This window comes from Pteropus medius, unplaced genomic scaffold (assembly GCF_902729225.1).
Source record: "Pteropus medius unplaced genomic scaffold, Ma_sr-lr_union100, whole genome shotgun sequence".
In the NCBI taxonomy this organism is placed as follows: Eukaryota; Metazoa; Chordata; class Mammalia; order Chiroptera; family Pteropodidae; genus Pteropus; species Pteropus medius.
Genome location: NW_024349803.1, coordinates 5132074 through 5147159, shown reverse-complemented (window position 1 = coordinate 5147159; position 15086 = coordinate 5132074). Strand labels below are relative to the sequence as shown.

The 15086-nt window shown below is 34.4% G+C and overlaps 1 protein-coding gene across 12 annotated transcripts in view; it reads right to left on the bottom strand.

Moving 5' to 3' along the window:
* The window catches only part of NEK11 (NIMA related kinase 11), a 200801-nt gene that overhangs the window by 120615 nt on the left and 65100 nt on the right, over nucleotides 1-15086 (bottom strand). The window lies entirely within an intron of this gene.

Genomic DNA, 15086 nt, shown 5'->3' with positions numbered 1-15086 from the left:
TCAGTCCAAAACTGATTTGGATTAACCATGCAAATCAGTAACTTAGAAACCAGCTGAATAATCTTTTAAATAACTACGTCATTAACAAAACTAAGGGGGAAATTCCTGCCTGAACTTAGTATTAAGAAAGAACTGTATTTCTCCTGAATAATGGATTACTTTAAATCTTATGGGTATTTTGAATTATGTAACTGGCCATGTCTCCCTTTTCATGTTACTTGTTTGAAACATCAAAATAAATTTACAGTAGACCTTATGTAAGTTGTGTTTTATATAACTTTTAACATTGTCCTACTTTCTGGGGGTTCATGAAAACGTTCATTTAAGAGAATTCCAATTATATACACTGAGACTGTTTCTGTTTCAGTAAATAATAAGAACTCTAAAAATTTCCAATTGATTGATATTTTATATATTACAAAGTACTTTCATATATGTATCTCAAAGAGCCTCATAAATGCAGTGAAATAAGAGTCAATATTATATTTTCCCCATTTTATACATGAGGAAACTGGCTCATTAAAGTTAAATGACTTGCCCAATTTCATAAGGTATTTTTATTTCCAAATTCTGGATTATTTCCATTACAGAATGCTAGAAAGAAGTGGGATATTGGGAGAAATCATGTGATATTAACTAGAACATCAAGATCAATGTAAACATAATTAATTATGAACATTATTTGAAGCTCGATAAATTTTGTATCCATCTGTAAGATCACTAAATGGTATCTAGTACAGTAGCACATATTTAGATTTCTATATCAAAAAAATTTCCCTTCAATAAAAGAGAAATAAAGACATTTTTAGACAAACAACAACTGAGAGAATTCATTGCCAGCACAACAGTACTAAAAAATATCCTAAAAGGGAGAAAAATGATCTCAGACAGAAACAAAGAATACAAGAAGGAATAAAGAACACTAGAAAGAATAATTCTGTGACTATGTATAAGTCTATATTGACTCTATAAAACAACATTAACAATATATTGTGGGATTTAAAAATTACGTAAAAATAAAATTTCATGACAAAAATAATACAAAAGACATAAGAGGGTAAATGGAGTTAAAGTATTTTAAGTTCCTAGCACTACTGGAAAAGTAAAAATAATAACTTTTACCAGACGGTAATAAGTCAAGGATGCATGTTATAACTGCTAGGGTTAGCACCAAAAAAAAAAAAATAGTAAAATAATGTATAACTGACAAGTATATAACTAACAAATTACTAAAGGGAAAAAAAATCAAATAAAATTTTAAACCAAAAGAAAGCAAGAAAGGTAAGAAAAAAAAAAACATAAAACAAGTGGTATATATAGAAAGCAAATAATAAGATGACAAAGAAAAAAACAGTAATTATATTTAAAATAAAGTAAATAATGAGATGACAAATAAAAAAGAGTAATTATATATTAAAAATTATATATAAATGGACGATACTTCAATTAAAAAAGACTATTGGGCTGAGTAAAAAATTATATACTGCTCACAAAACAAATCATAAATATAAGAACACAGAGCAGTTCATAGAAAGAGATATACCATGCAAACCCCTATCAAAATATTGCTGGTGTAGCTATACTAATATCAGACAAAATAGACTTAAAGGCAAGAACCACAACTAAGATTCAGATGTTGGATTAATAAAGAAATCAAACCACTAGGAACATATAACCATACTAAAACCCAATAACAGTGTGTGTGTGTGTGTGTGTGTGTGTAGCAAAAATTGACAGAATTAAGAGAAAAACAACACAAATTCACAATTATAGTAAAAGACTTTAACATACCTCTTTCAATAGCTGATAGAACAAGCAGACCAAAAACTGGTAAGGATAGAGAAAATCTAAACATGACCAAAATTGACATAATTGACAAATTAACATAAACGCATCCGAACAAGTAAAGAATTCAGATTCTATTCAAGGACACATGGAATATTTTCCAAAATTGACCATACTCAGGGTTATAAAGCAAACCTCAACAGATTTTAAAAACTGCAAATTTCAGAGCATATTCTCTGACCACAGTGAAATTAAGCTATATATTAACAGAAAGAGAAAAAAAACCCTACGAAATCTCCAGCTGTTTGAAAATTAACAATACACATCTAAATATCCCTAGGTAATATAAAAAATTCCAACAGAAATTATAAAATATTGTTAAGTGAATGCTAATAAAGGTATACAACATCAACACTTATTGAATGCAGATAAAATAAATGCAGCTAAAATAAATACATGGAAAGTATTAAAGGAATATATTAACAAAGTAAAAGGCTTTGAACATCTATGATCTAAGTCAGCTTGAGAAGACAGAAAAAGAACAAACAGCATATCAAACCAAAGAATGTTCAAGAGAAGAAATTTTAAAAGTAGAAATTAATGAAATAAAATTAAAAAGCATTAAAAAAAGGACAATAAAAATAAAATCAGTAAAGACTAATAAGTTTAATAAACCTCTAGCAAGACTGATGAAGAAAACAAGAAAAACCACCCGTGTGTTTTTGCAATAACAGAAATGGAAAAGTATACAACACTATAGACTCCACAAGTATTAGAAAGTATTCAGGTGGCATTATAAATGTTTTTCCCCAATAAATTTGACAAATGAGATTAAATGAAAGGTCTTTAAAAATATAACTTACCAAACTGATACAAGAAGAAATAGAAAATCTGAATAGTCCTTTATTTATTGAACAGAGATAAGTAATTATTTAAAATAATAATTAAAAATTTTTTTAAAATCTTCCCACACACACACAATAAAAACTCCAGGGCCAGATGGCTTTACCGGAAAATTCTTCCAAACATTCAAGGATTAAGAACACCAGTCTTAATCTCTTCATTTTATAAAGTCAGCCTAATTTTGATACTAAAATACAATAAGGATATTACAGGAAAGGAAAATTATAGGTAAATTTTTTATGAACATAGATTTAAAAAATCCAAATATACAAACACATATATTACAAGAGACTGTGATGAAATGTTAAAAAGATAACATATCATGACCAAACAGATTTTATTTCAGAAATACGGGGTTGACTCAATATTTGAAAATCAATCAATAGAATGTATCTCATTATGGAAGAAAAGAGAAAAATTCTATCATCTTGATAGTTGCAGAAAAAAAGGATTTGATAAAATTCAAAATTCATTTGTGTTTTTAAAAAAAGAAAATTCTTAGCATGCTGGGAATGGAAAGGAATTTCCTTAATCAGATTCTTAAAGCTATAAAAACATATAGTAAATATTATGTTTATTGTTGAAATATTGATAGTTTATGCTTTTATTTTGAGATAGAAAACGGGATAAGGATGCTTACCATCACCATTTCTATTGACTATTGAATGTAGGTGGCTGCTCAAAAAAATAAGGCCAGAAAAAGTTAAAAAATATGTAGACATGAAGAATAGAAAAGACAACGTTAAGCATTTCAATATGATTGTGTATGTTAAAGGTCGTTTCTATAAGCCTACAACAGGCATATTTTAAAAATGAAATTAAAAATGTGATTTACATTAACATCAGACAACATCAAATACTTAGGAATAAAACCAGTGAAAGATGTGCAAGACCCTACACTTTAAACCACAATATAGTGTTAAGAGAAATTAAAGAAGACCTAAAAAAATTTAAAAAATGGGGAAGTGGGGTAGAAAGGGATAGATCCACATTCACAGATGGGAAGATTCAATATTATGAAGAAGTTGATGATTTTTTCCAGAATGATCTATAGACCCAATGTAATATTAAACAAAATTCTAGCAGACTTTTTTTTTTTTACAGGAATTAACAGTCTGAATGTAAAAATTACACAGAAATGCAAAGGAAAATGATAGCCAAGGCCACTGAAGAAGAACAAATTTGGAAGTCTTCTATAACCAAATAACAAGATTTATTTAAAAATTATATTACTCATGAAAGTGCAATATTGACAAAGATGAAAAAATAGACCAATGGAACAAAACAGAGGACTCAAAAACAGATCCGCACATATTCCAATCACTTGATTAATACAAAGATAAACTGTATTGTGGTAGAGATCTTTTAAACAAATTATGCTGGCCAACTAAATAGTCAAATAGAAAATAATGCAAGTGGACTCATCTCACAACATATACATGTACAGAAATCAATTATAGGTAGATCTAACTGTGAAAAATATACTCATAAAGATTTTTAAAAGAAAACGGTATAGTCAAAGGCTTAAAATGTGGAAAGCACTAACGATAAAGTTATAGACTAATGAAATGGACTTCATTAATATTACAAATTTCTATTAATGAAAAGATTCCTTTAGGAAAGTTAAAAGGAAGACACAGAGTAGGAGAAGACAATTCAAATACCCATCAAAGACTTGTATCTGGAATATATAATGAATTAATTAAACTACCACGAATCAATAAGAAAAGGATAGAATCCAATTTAAAAAAGGGAAAATGGGCAACACAGTGAGTTGATCATGATGTCAAACCCTGGTTTTATGGAGACATAACTCTACTTGAGCCATATTTGATGAAAATACAGTTCACTTTTGAACAGCTTGGGGGTGAGAGGTGCTAATTCCCATGCAGTCAAAAATCGCATGCAACTTTGATTCCCTGAAAACTCAACTACTAATAGTGTATTGACAGGAAGCCTTGCTGATAACATAAACACTTGACTGATGCATATTTTATATTTATATGTATTATATATTGTGTTCTTATAATAAAGAAAGCTAGAGAAAAGAAATGTTAAGAAAGTTATAAATATGTATTTATTGAAAAAATCCACATATAAGTGGACTTGCACAGTTCAAACTCATGATGCTCAAGGGTCAACTATATTAAGGTTATAAAAACATGAAATCACTTGGTTAACCAGACTATGGAACAATTAAAGGCTAACTCAATAATTAATTAATTTTGATATAACTACTCTTTTTTAGAAATCCTCTCAGCTACACTGAAGGCACGCTGCTTTCCATTTACCCATTTCGCTTTGATCTAGTGACAGGTACTTCCATTTGAGCACATAGAAACTTCATTTATCATTCAGTAACTTATGGAGAGAGATCTGTTATGGCCCCAATGTACTTGCCTGGAATGGATGCTGGTAACTGAAATATGAGACAATTTGATTATAAAAGTAGCATGACACTTGGGGTGAAAGATTTTTTATTATCCTAAGTTTTAAAAATCTATCTACTATATATACTTCTTTTTCTAGTAACTATACATCTATGTACCTATTGTTTTAATTTTCTCTAATTTCCAACCAGACATTTCTATATGGGAATAATTATATCATCTCAAACTCACCACTTCCATCGTTTTTTGAAGATTTTTCTCTTATTTGACTCTCAGGTCTTAAATCTGGCAATATGAAAGTGAGGAAGGGGGCTGGAGAGGCAAGTTGAAAAAAAACAAATGAGAGGTGCATTTTACTCAGAAGTCTATGATTTGCATTCTTTTTCTTTTCTAAAATACAGCCATCTGTGAAGGAAGCAAATAAGTCCCCAAGGGAGTGAATGTAGCAGTGAACGGGAAGGCTGGGATCAGGTGCATGTGAAACAAATTACACCTGAACTCCATACACTTGCCATCTGTCCAAGTGGACCAGAAGTGCCCAGAGGATTTCTGAAGCACAGGTTGATAATGAATTGCAAATGTAACTCAAACTTTATCTTGTCTCAGGATAACTAAGTTTACCCTTTGAATTCTGCTCAGACTCTGCAAAGAGAAACCTACCCCACAGCAATGCATGACTGGTTGGTTGGCACAGCTTTACTGATCTTCTAGATAATATATATTTTTATTTGATGTAATCGAGGATCATCCTGCCATCCACCTTGAAAAAAGTATACATAATTTAAGCAGTTGAATAAATATAGAGTAACAGAAAGTTAATACAAGAGTAATGGGGTTTGCTTTAGTGTGTTATCTCCTAAAGAAAAGTCTTTACTTAGGTGGAATTGAATATCAACATAAACTCCATCTAAATATAATGACATCTAAAGACATTGGCTGCTTCAATTAATACTTAAGAAGCAATATTATATTAGCAACAGTTTATTAAGGGCCTATCATGTCCTAGAACCTCTATCAGTTCTTCCCGAGCTTTAACATACATACAAATTATGCAAGGGTTTTGTTAAAATGCTTTCTGAGTATTTTGGAGAAAACAGCAGCTACATTAGAAGCATATTTTCTGGATCTTCCATGAATCTCTGTGTAAAATAGAGCAGCTAGACAGCAAAACCAAAAACTATGGCCAACATTTTCAACAAAGTTAGATGTGACAAGGTGTACCCTCAAACCTCAAAATACAAGCAAGTGAAGACAAAGAACAATCATCATGTGACCTGCACATTATCAGTATCTGTATGAGAAGAAGCAGAGGGAATCAGTGAAGTGATTGATGGATCCCAAAACAGAAGAGCTACAAAATAGCTAAAAAGTACTCACTGAAAAGCACAGTAGGCCAATCTAAGAATAGCAGCTGAAACTGGTAAGGGATCTGCCCAATCCAAAACCTGGGTGAATGCAAGATAACCCCAGGGTAAAGCCTAACGCTCGGAACTGTCCAATAGAATTTTCTGAAATGACGAAAATGTTCTGTTTCTATACACAATTACTAGTAGCCACATGTGGCCATTGAGCACTTGAAATGTGGCTAGTGTATGTGAACAAATGAATTTTTAAAAGAATATTTGAGAGGAAAAGTGAATGTGCTCCTTCTACCTTATCATCCCAGTATACTATTATGTTTTGGAGATGATTATAACATTTATGAAACAAAGTTTGGGTGAATTTCATCCTATTCACACTAGCTCTTTTTAATTACTTTCTTCTACAACTGAGTTTTATTATATTTGAAAGAAGGTCATCTCATCTCCAGTGGTGGTCCCATGCCCTCCATACCATAAGAATTTGGCCAATGGAAGAACTGAAGATAGAACCAAAATGGGGAGAGAGAGAAGGCTAGAGAGATCAAAGGAGCAAGAGGAGAAAATTAAAAAAAAAAAAAACAGAGGCTACTTCCCCTTCCCAGTACCCTGCTCATAAGCAGGAGTGTCATTATAAGGAAAATGGGTCATTATCCCCACCTCCAGAGCAGTAGCTCAGAGATCTTGCCCAGGGCTGAGGCAGACCATAACAAAAGAGAGTTCAGAAGCTCTCCCCAAAAGGACTGACTATTTTGGGAACAAAGTGTAGCAAACTCAAGCCCAAATTCAAGCTCACAAAACAATGGAGATTTGGGTGGCAAGCAATTAGGAGTAGACTGGTACCTCTATGAAAACAATAAGTTAAATCATAGGCTAGCTACTTTACCAGAGAGAACCAGGGAAAGATCAGCTAAGAAGAGCCAAACTTCAAATTTCAAAGACAGACCTCAAAAACTACCTTTGCAAAAAGGCTAAAACTTAATTTAAAAAGACTGGAGAGCAATTTATGCCCCAGAGCATCATTGAAAAAGAATAGAGCAATTAGTTGGCAATTAGTGGAGGCTAACAGCTGAGTGTGATACCAACAAACATGTCCGAACTGAGAAAATAGGGAGCCTTGACAGTCACAGAGTCCTGCTAAACTACAGTTCTCCAAATGTTAACTGGGCTCATACCCAAGGCTATACTCTCTGAGGAACAAACCAGAGGTTCCACACTGAAGGGGAAATAGATTTCACTAAAATAGCCTCATGTAACTAAATGAATAAACCAGCAAACGACAAGCCCCAGAGTGGTGGGGAAGTGGGGAGAATAAGTGTCCAGAGTTGCTACAATATATTATATAAAATGTCCAGTTTTTACCAATTATGAGACTTGCAAAGAAACAGGAAAGTATGGTCCATATATTGGGGGAAAAGCAGGCAACAGAAACTACTTGAGAGGGTCCAAGATGTCAGATTTAATAGACAAAGACTCTCAAGTAGCCGTTATAAATATGTTTAAAGAAGTAAAGGAAATCATGTTTAAAGAAGTATGATAAAAATGTCACATCAAATGAAGAATATCAAGATTTCCAGTCAAGATGGTAGAGTAGGAAAATGTTGTGCTTGCCTCTTCTTACAATTATATCGAAATTACACCTAAACTACAGAAGAATCATCAATTAGAATTGCCTGAAGTCTAGCTGAACAGAAGTCCTATAACCAAGGCTATACAGAAGAAGCCACATCAAGACTGGCAGGAGAGGTATAGACACAAAACTGGCTGGTCCCATACCTGTGTGCGGCAGTTAAAAATCAGGAGAGATATCTAGGAAAAAGACATAGTCCCACACTGGGCTCCCCAGCCCAGGGTTCCAGGGCCGGGAAGAGAAGTTCCCACAACTTCTGGCTGAGATTGTGGCGAAGTGAGATGGAAGGTGGCTGGCATCTCTGTTGTTACTATTAAAGGGCTCTCATACAAACTTACTGATGGACACACTCTGAGCTCCAGCACTGATGCAGGAGCTTGAAAGGCACCAGAGACGAAGGGAAGGAACTAGATTGTCTGGCTTCAGGGCAAGGGATAGAGGGGCAGCTTTCTCCCAGACAGATATGCTGGCAGAATCCATTGTTTCTTTGTTGAGCCCTCCCCCAACCCAGTGTGCAGATGCAGGTGGCCATCATATCTGAGTCTCAATCAACCTAGCAAACACAGTTCACCTAATCCTAGTGATTCCCTAAGCCCCTACCCCATGCAACTTGCAGGCCCAACCAAGCCACTTCCAGAGGTTTTTACATACAAACGACCTGTCTTGGTTCATTCTGTGGACTTTCCTAAAATCTCTCAAAGGTTCACAAAAGCCAAACAAGCAGCATCTGGCCTCAGCTCGCTCCATACCTCTTGCCGAGCAGCCCCAGGCCTGGCACTAGTAGTGGCCAGCCTCAGTTCTTGGCTTGGACTCTCGAGGCACCTCTAAGCCCAGCAGCCACCTGCAGATTGCTTGGTGGCTCATGCCAGGTGGCCCTGGGCAGGCACAGGTGGCATCTGAACTTAGCCTGTGAGGGCCCCTCCTGGGAGGCCCTGGAGCCATTACGCCAGGTAGCGGCTTTAGACCACACCAGCACGCCACATGGCCACCTCCACAAATGACACACCCAAAGGGCAAACTGGGCAGGCTCCAGAGTCCTGATAAAGTGAATCCTGCTCCATAGGGTCAGCCCCTGCACAATTGTTCCTCCACTGTCATCACTAGCCAGTCCTCACAAACTATCAGCCTGTGGGTCAATCCTTCCCACTGACATGCAAACAGCAACCAAGATTCGACTACAACAGGAGGGTACACACAGCCCATAAAAGGGACATACCTGGAGCACCCAGCTCAGATGACCAGGGAGATTGTGCCACTGGGCTCCACAGGACACCTACAAAAGGCCACTGTACTAAGACTGGAAGACATAGCAGACCCATCTAATACACAGAAGCAAACACAGGGAAGAAGCCAAAATGATGAGATGAAGAAACATGTCCCAAATGAAAAAATAAAACAAAGCTCCAGAAAAGGAACTAAACACATGCTGCCTACAAGAGACTTACTTCAGATTGAAAAACACAAAATGGAGAGAAGCAATCTACCAGATGCACAGTTCAAAACACTGCTTATAAGGATGCTCAATGAACTTAGGGGAAAAGCAGATGAACTCAGTGAGAACTTTGACAAAGAAACAAAAAACATAAAAAACATTATAGGGAACCAATCAGAAATGAAGAATACAAACCTGAGATGAAGAATACATTATAGGTAATTGACAGTAGATTAGACGAAGCAGAGGATTGAATCAGCAATTTAGAAGATAAGGAAGCAGAAAACACCCAATCAGAATAGCAAAAAGAAAAAAGAGTCTAAAAAATTGAGGATAGTTTAAGGGAATTCTATAACATCAAGTGTACCAACATTTGCACCATTAGGATACCAGAAGGAGGAGAGAGAGTCCAGGGAATTGAAAACCTATTTAAAGAAATAATGATGGGAAACCTCCCTAATCTGGTGAAGAAAATAGATATACGAACCCTGGAAGCTCCAGGAGTCCCAAACAAAATGAACCCAAAGAGGCCCACACCAGGATACATCATAATTAAAATGCCAAAGGTTAAAGACAAAGAGAGAATCTTAAAAACAGCAAGAGAAAAGCAGTTAGTTACCTACAAGGGAGCTCCCATAAGAATGTCAGTGGATTTCTCAACAGAAATTTTGGAGGCCAGAAGGGATTGGCATAAAATGTTCAAAATGATTAAAAACAAGAACCTACAACCAAGATTACTGTACACAGCAAAGCTATAATTTAGACTAGAAGGAAAGATAAAGAGCTTCCTAGAGAAGAAATAGCTAAGGGAGTTCATGGATACCAAACCAATACTACAAGAAATGTTAGAGGGACTTCTTTAAGAAGAAGAAAGAAAAAAAGATTAAAAATATGAATAATAAAATGGCAATAACTAAGTATTTATCAACATTTCCTTTACATTTAAATTGATTAAATGCTCCAATCAAAAGACAGGATGGCAAAATGAATAAGAAAACAAGACCTTTACATACACTGCCTACAAAAGAGTAACTTCAGATCAAAAGATACACACAGATTGAAAGTAAAGGGTTGGAAAAAGATACTTCATGTAATGTAAATAAATTTTTTTAAAAAGAAGCTGGGGTAGTAATACTCATACCAGACAAAATAGACTTTAAAACAAAAGCTATAACAAGAGACAAAGAAGGACCTAGTTATCTCACTTCTGAGTATTTATCCGAAGAAATCTAAAACACTACTTCAAAGGGACATGTGAATCTATACGTTCATTATAGCATTATTTACAACAGCTAAGATATGGAGGCAACCTGGGTGTCCATCAATGGATGAAATCTTGCCATCGACAACAACATGAATGGACCTATAGGGTGTCATGCTGAGTGGAATAAGTCAGACAGAGAAGGACAAATACGATATGATTTCCCTTACATGAGAAACCTAAAGAATAAAAGAAACAAACCAACAACAGAGAAACAAACTCATAGTTACAGAGAACATTTTGATGGTTGACAGATGGGAGGGGTGGTAGGAGGGTGGGTGAAACAGGGAATGGGATTAAGAAGTACAAATTAGTAGTTATAAAATAGTCATGGGGATATAAAGTATAGCATAAGGAACATAGTCAATAATATTGTAATAACTATGTATGGTGCCAGATGGGTACTAGATTTATCGGGGTGATCACTTCATAAGTGATAGAAGTGTCTAATCACTATTGTACATCTGAAATTAATATAATATTGTATGTCAATTGTAATTAAAAAACAAAAAATTATTTTAAAAAACAAAAGAATAAAGTCATGGCTGTACTGGAAAATAAACAAAAAAATGGAGAATATCAATAAAAAGACAGGAATTATAAAAACCACCAAATAGAAATCCTGGAAAGTACAATATTGAATAATATATTGAAAAGAACAATAATGAAAATTAAAAAAAAACTCACCAGAGAGGCTCGAAATTAGATTTTAACTAGCAGAAGAAAGAATCAATGAACTTGAAGATAGATTGACAAATATGCAATCTGAAGAAGAGAGAAAAATGAATGAAGAAAAATGAACAACACCTCAGAGAAATATGGGAGACCATGAAGTAGACCAACATACACATAATGGGAATACCAAAAAGAGAGGAGAGAGAGAAAGGAGGAGAATAAATACTCAAGTAATGGCTGAAAATTTCCCAAATTTGATGAAATATATTAATCTACATGTCCAAGAAGCTCAACTAAGGACAAGTATGATAAATGCAAATCACACCCAGAGATACTGTGGTAAAGTTGCTAAAAGACAATGACAAAGAAAAAAATCTTGATAGAAAACCTTAAAGTCTCAAATAAATTATTGTGTCTAGATATAGAATACTATGCAAAAATTTATGATAAGTACATACAATTTCTTGATGCAGAACAATGTTTCATTCTGCTAGTGAAATAAAACAGGTTTATAAAATCGTATATAGTATGATTATTTCTTGGAGTAACAAATAGGTATGTGAATAGGTACATAAAGCATTTATTAGCACACTGTCAATCACAGAGTAAGCACTCCACAGAGAATAGCTATTTCTGATTCTGTTGCTGTGGTTGTATTATAACCTTTTAAATAATATATAATATTTAAATATTATATATATAATATATAATAATATAATATCAGTCTGGTCTGATATTATATGCAGAATTTATATCAATCATTTTATAGTAATCATTGAAAAAAGATATTAATACCCAAATCTACTACACTTGACTAAAATATTTTCCTACTTCAGCTCCTACTGAGTGAAAATAATGACATCAGTCCCCTGTTCAACAGCTTGCTTCTGAACCCACACAAGAACTGACCAGATCATGGGCAGGTAAGGGAAATGGGTGTTCTTGCTCCAGAGCTTCCCTCACCAAGAAGCAGTTGATGGAACTGTTGGCTACCAGCTACTTGCAGGCCCCACATTAGCTATAGGAACTGCTGCCAGGTTGGCCTGTATTTCTTCTCCCTTTCCTAAATCCTTCAGCAGAAAATGGGCTTGTTTTCTGGAGCTCTTGATGCATGTGGAAAGAAAGTAGCAGGAGAGCGGAGCTGGAAAGAAGCAAGGATTACTTTCCATGCAAAGGTGTTTGTGCATGACTTTCTTGGTAATGGCAGGATTTAAAGCTGAGAAGTCAAATAATTAGGTCCTTATTTTACAAATTTTACTCTGGTTGTATTGTGGATGATGGATTAAATGTAGGAAGCTAGAGAAAGTGGAAAGATATTGAAGAATTCCAGAAGAAAAATGATAGGGGCAAAGGCAAAGACAACGGGAGAAGAAGTTTAGAAGAGAAGGTTGGTTGAAAAGATTTCTAGGCAGTAGAATTAATAGCACACCATTAATAACTGAACATGAGGTGAGAGAAAAGGAAAGTCCCATGTCCCCTACCCAGCCACCCGCATACCAAATCTCTGAACAAAATGCTGACAGCTTCACAGTACACTCTGACACTCTTACTATTCCCACTACCATTCATTCCACTTACATTGCTCAAAGAATACAGGACCACAAGATCGAAGAGCTACATAATTGACCTCTCACAACAAGATAGATAAGACTAACAATGAAATATTATGTTGACAGTACCATTATTCCAATCTTTCTTCGTTTCTCTATCAAAATAATAAAGTTTGACTATTAATAGTTCAATCAATTTATAGAGCTAGCCGAGGAACTCAACTCACATATTTTTCTTGTGGGAGAAAAGAGTGTTCACCAGTTTTTTATACAAATCAACCATGCTCCAACTATTATCCTCAGAGAACTTAATCCTCCTAACTTTCTAAATAACTATTTACAAATTTTTAGAACTTAGCTCATTTTTAAGAGAGAGACTTCCTCTATTTGGTTGCCATAAATAAACGAATCCTAAGTGGTTTAACAGATTGAAGGAAGAGGATAAAGTCACAAATTGGCAAACATTAACAGATGAAAATATAATGAATAATATACCACTTATTCTTTAAGCATTATAAATGTAATATGTATAGCTATTAGTCCTAGAGCAAAACACTTGTCAGTTATTCACAAGTGCTTCCAATCCTGAGAGTATTTTACAGTAAACAGATGTTACATACTGAAATTCAGAGAAAAATTCTCAACCCCATCTTATCCAATTTTTCTAAGAGTGTCTCCCAATTATTACTCATCACACTTATGTGTCTTCCAGTATAATTAATAGTTCTATGTTATGCTTTCCACTTTAGGCTTGGCAGTAGAAATTTCATTACCAGATAAGCTTGTTTTAATTCAGATATAACCAAGGTAATTACTAAATTCATAATAAGGTAGTTATTTGGAGTCAGGACAATGATAAATCCTTAGCTTGTACCTGCTGAATAGCTAATAATCTCCACAAGGAGACTGACCTGATGCTTGCAAAAAATACATTAAAATTCTCCGGCATTGTTATATTTGGGAAATTTTGGCTTTTTAAAGTTTTGTCTTAGTCAGATAAAGTTCATTTTGCTTTAGTCATATATCATTTTTGTAAGCCTAAACCATTATAAGCAATACTTTCTGATATTCCTGTAATTCTTTACACAATAGTAGGAGCAGTTCTTTAAAAAAGAAGACATACAACTGCGACAAAAAGATACTATGCTTTAGTCCTCTCTGTGGGTTCTGTTGCCTGTTTCCCACAAGACATACAGCTGATTTGTCAAGCAGAATGTAGATACATGTCAAAAAGAGCTAGCTTTCTTGCTACATGTAATTCCAAAGGCTTAAATGCTGGGCTTCATAAATTAATTTACTCTTAATTCAAAAGAGATGATGTAACATCATCTGGGGAGACTAGGTAATCTCCAATCATGAAGAAATTATATATTTGAATCTATTTTTAAATGCCCATAACAATTTTTAAAAATTAAGTGTGAAGAGAGATGTAGGTATGCAACTCATATTCAATCCAAAACCCAAGAACTAATTTTTCTCAATGTGTTGAAAGGTACTCCAAAAAGAACAAGAAGACCCCTTCTGAGGCGCAGAAATCCTTTCCCTTTTGATTTTCTGTAATCGCTGGCAAATAGTAGATGTTCAATAAAGCAAAATTTAAAGAAACTCATTCCTTAAATATACCTTTGTATTTTTTTTCTATTTTTTTTTGTTTTGTTTTGTTTTTGTTTTGTTTTGGAGGGGATGGGGAAGGTTTTATTAGAGGAAAGATGGTAAGTGAATTGGAAAAAATCACCAGGGCAGAATCAAGCTAACAATGAACCTCCACTGAAGACCCTAAGAATGAATAATCACAAGAGTGAACTGAAGGGACAGGATGGATGGGAATGTGCCATAGCCAGACCCAGTCTTGACAGTGTTCTCTCCCACTTGGACACCGGAACAAAAGCAGGAGTAATGATCCTTATGGAAATCCCAAGGCCTATTCCCATTGTATTTACTTTTCCATAATCAGAGAAGAGGTAACTTTCAACTTTATCTTCTTTAGAAAAATGAAGAGGGCATAATCTTTCACACGACTCATCTTTGAAAGCTCAGAACTACTTGAGTTACATACACTAACTGTTTACTTAATTAACAAGCTCTCAGCTAGTTTGTCCTTT